This window comes from Rhinolophus hipposideros, assembly GCF_964194185.1.
Source record: "Rhinolophus hipposideros genome assembly, chromosome: 9".
NCBI lineage: Eukaryota > Metazoa > Chordata > Mammalia > Chiroptera > Rhinolophidae > Rhinolophus > Rhinolophus hipposideros.
Window position 1 is genome coordinate 41,900,920 of NC_138055.1, and position 4,713 is coordinate 41,905,632.

Sequence of the window (4,713 nt, forward strand, 5' to 3'; positions counted from 1 at the left end):
TTAGAGAAGGATAAACACGACTGTTCTTACTTTCTTTTAAGCTGATTTTGTGGCCTGTGGAATAACCTGTGTAGAGCTCACAGTTGCCTTAATTATATGGACCTGGTCACATGCTCATGTAACTGAACAATATTTTGAGATATTTATGACTTTGTTTTTCCATCATTAATCTTCCCCTTTCCATTCTATCCATCCATGCTAGAAGTGAATTCTGTGTGCCAGTGCCTGGGTGAAGTCAGGGAGGAATGCAGAGGAAGACTGGAGATTTTCGCAGCTTTTCTTTCCCAAAGTCAAAAACCTAGAGACAAGATCAAGTGTGAGGAACTAAGCTTAGAGAAGCAGAGGAGAAAGAGACAGGATTGTCCTGATTAAAGAGGATTCCCCCAACCTGGACAAGAGAGCCTGGCCTGTTGGTCCCACTTGCAAAAGGAGCTATACACTGCTCTCTGGCCTCAAAGACCATCAGGATGGTTTCCTGATGCACTTCAGGCCTGGGACTGATGGCCCCACTAAAGGTTCCTCTGCTCCCTTTGAGGCTGGGTACTGCCTAAGTGCCAACTGGAGGCCTTGGAGAACCACTGTGAACTTGGCCAGTCAAGATGGCTAGAGTGACCAGAATAGGTTGGAGATTAGAGAGATTATTTCCCAGGCATCATGTAAGATGACCAAATTTTAGTTAAAATTTTGGAAGGCGGAAGGAGCCTAGTAATGATGTAGAAGACATCTCCTACCATTATCATGGTTTAAGGATTGCGAAGTTTGCTCATTCATTTAACAAATAGGTATTTATCATAAATATTCGATGAGTCAGATGCTGCTATACCATCTAGGTTTGTGTAAGTGAACCAAAGAAAGATCCCTGCCCTCATGTCGATGAAATTGTTTTATGAAGTTATGTTTCTCTGAGCAGTCCTATTCTTCACCAATTTCCTTTCTAACCCAGGGTCCTTTTCCTTCCGTGAGCCTTGGAGCAGAAAGAGAGAGAGATAGAGAGAGAGAGAGAATGACTCCAAGGTTTAGGAACGTGCAGGTTAGGATAGGGCTGTGGGAAAGAAACATTGCAGAGGATATGACAAGGGAAGGGTAACTCTTGCCGAATAGTCCTGATAGAGGCATAGAGTTAAAGGGATCCTGGGCCACAGAATTCAAACAATTCTTCTTTCATTCTGCCATTGCGTCTTCTTTCACAACTGCTGCACTGAATTGTTTTCCCCAAGTAACCCTCCTTTTGCTCTGGGTTTAGTGAGAGTGGTGTAGTCCATACCAACATTTTGGTTTACAGGCTCTTTGTCAGGGCCATACTTCAGGGGTGATTGGCAAGCCCTGGGAGCGGCTTGTCTGTTTGCTAATGTGATGAGAAAAGTGGTCTTGTCTCCTAGAAACCGAATCTTGGAGACACCAGTTGTGACTGTATTTTGAAAAGCTTAGTTCAAAAGGATAATGTCTTTAAACAAGATAATTTTAGAATTTTTCTATTTCTCAAGTTACCTTGGTAATTTTCTGGTCTCTCTGACATAATGTACAAGTGAGTCAATCAACTCGTCATTGTCTTTCCATTGAGGACAACTGAAGTTATAACTCCATTGGAGAAGAAGCAAAACAATAAGCAATCAGTCTGTGTTTTGTAGAGCATTTCCATTTTGATTCCATCTATTTTTGTCTCTTTTCAGTGTCTTCAATATAGGCTTTATGTGCTTGTGGTGTAAGCCTTGTATGGTCAATTATCTAATGAGAAGCTAATCTGGAAACATCTTTCTAACTACTACTCTTCCGTAACATTATAATGGGAATAAATACCTTGCATTTACTTGCCCCAAATAGAAAAGTCAAACATTATTTCCTTCATCCTCACAACAGCAATAAAATGTGGTTCTGAGATGTGGCACAAATAGAGTCATAGGAGTCATAGACCCGGTGGTTGTCTCAGCTCGACCTCCACCAGCTGTAGTCTTTACATAGGTCACCTGACATTCTTGACCTTGGTGTCCTCATTTTACAAATAAAGGGCCTAGGTCTCACCCAGCTTTAAAATCCTGAGATTCTTCTTTGCTGTTACATGAGTCAAAGGCCACATTTATTGTTTCTTAACTTTATCCTCATTCTTTGAGCTGCCACTCTAGAGAGGAGGTTAAAAGTGTGTTCATCTATGTGCATCTCTTTCCACCTCTGTTGGTTTTCTGAAGCCAGCTTATGTCAATGTCTACATGGTTGTAATTAGAGTCAAATTGCTTTATGATAACATTTGAAAAATGAAGATTTAGAAAGTGACAAGCACCGAAACATGGATCATATTTGCAGAAATGTACAATCAAGACCCAAACAGCTATGATCAGATTCAAGCAGTTTTGGTCCCCAGTGATCTCATTTGTAGCTATACATGGGTGGGAGACCAAATGAAAAGGGCCTCACTAACAGAGATGGCAAATGAGAACAGCTCCTCTGTATGCACATAGCTGCTTTTCCTAAAACCAGTAGAAACTGTAGATGCCTGTGTCCCTCTGCCCTTTATGTATCTCACGTAACTCTTCTCCAAGCATGAAGTTTAAGGAAGGTTTAAAGTAGTGTGAATTAGGGACACTTTAGTGGGTGTCACACTGTGACCAAATACTTAACACATATCACCAATTGAGACACCTTTCCTGACAGACTGTTAATGTTATTTCACACACTATATATATTTTTTAACTTTTATATATTTAAGTGTGTTTTTCCAGGACCCATCAGTTCCAAGTCAAGTAGTTGTTTCAATCTAGTTGTGGAGGGCGCAGCTCACAGTGGCCCATGTGGGGATCGAACTGGCAACCTTGCTGTTAGTAGCACTGCTCTAACCAACTGAGCTAACCGGCTGCCCCCACACTATAAATTTGAGAACGATCCATGAAAGTAGATGACCATAGCTCTATTTCAGATGCCTTTTGTTTCAGCCTAATTCTTAATATGACTTCCTTTGCTCTCAAAAGTGTCCTGTTTTGACAATAAGTTATAAAGTCATTCTATCTAAAATTTCTATACTGGAAACCATGTATAAAGAACAATGAAATCTTTGTATATTTTGGTCTTGATCATATGAAATATGGAAAAAGACAGGCACAGAGATGTGTATCAGGTTATATTTTTTAAAAATAGCACACGTGGGGGAAAAAACTATCCAAAGATAGAGGATTGATAAAATATGTTATGGTGTAACCCCTGCTGGTATAGTTTATAACTATTAAAACTGTGATAATAAAATAAGTAAAATCAGAAACAAAAGTATACATATTTCATATTGAGGTAGGAAAGAATTCTCTAAAAATAAAAAAGTGGGAACATACATGAACAGTATAGGAATATCTGTTTGAGATAACAAGTGTTGGTGTGTATGTAAAGAAAAGGAAACACTTGTGCACTGTTGGTAAGATTGTAAATTGGTGCAGCCACTATGGGAAACAGTATGGAGGTTCCTTCCTCCGTCCTTTCCTTCCTTTCCTTCCTTTCTTTCCTTCTTTCCTTCTTTCCTTCTTTCCTTCTTTCCTTCTTTTCTTCCTTCCTTCCTTCCTTCCTTCCTTCCTTCCTTCCTTCCTTCCTTCCTTCCTTCCTTCCTTCCTTCTTTTTCCTTCCTTCCTTCTTTTCTTTCTTTGGTTGAGAATTTTTAACTTCTACTCTTTTAGCAAATTTTGGTTATAGAATACAGTGTTATCAACTATAGTCAACATGTTATACCTTAGAGCCTCAGACCTTATTCATCTTACAGTCATGCATCATGTAATGACAGGGATACTCTCTGAGAAGTGCATCTTTAGGTGACTTGTCATTGTGCAAACATTACAGAATGCACTTACACAAACATAGATGGAATAGCCCACTGCACACCCAGGCTATATGGTAAAGCCTATTGCTCCTAGGCTACCTACCAACGTGTGTATATAGCATGTTACTGTATTAAATACTGTAGGCAATTGTCACACAATGGTAAGTACTATTTATGTGTCTAACCATATCTAAACATAGAAAAGTTACAGTAAAAATATGGTTTAAAAGATTTAAAAAAATGGTCTACCTTGACACTTACCATGAATGGAGCTGGCAGGACTAGAAGTTGCTTGGAGTGAGTCAGTGAGTGAGCGGTGAGTGAATGTGAAGCCCCAGGACAGGACTGTACACAACTGCAGACTTTATAAACACTGTACACTTAGGCTTCACTAACTGTATTAGATTTTTTCTTTCTTCAATAATAAATTAACCTTAGCTTACTGTGACTTTTTTACCTTATAAACTTAATTTTTTTTTAACTTTTTGACTCTAGAAATAACACTAGAAATAACACTTAGCTTAAAACACAAACACATTGTACAGCTGTAGAAAAACATTTTCTTTCTTTGTATCCATATTCTATAAGCTTTTTTCCCATTTAAAAATTTTTAGGTTTTTTTACTTTGTAAACGTTTTCTTAAAAACTAAGACACAGACACACACAGTAGTCTCGGCCTACATAAGCTCAGCCTCGTCAGTATCACCTCCACGTCTTGTTGCACCGGAAGCATGGAGCTGGCATCTCCTATGACAGCAATGCTTTCTTCTGGAATACCTCCTGAAGGACCTGCCTGAGGCTCTTCTTGACGGGGTGTTACTCTTTTCACAAATACGTCCATGGTGGTTTGCTCGGTTTGTCTCTTTTTTTCCTCATAGATCCTCTCTATTAATGAAAACCTTCTGTGTTGGGGTCCATGTTTT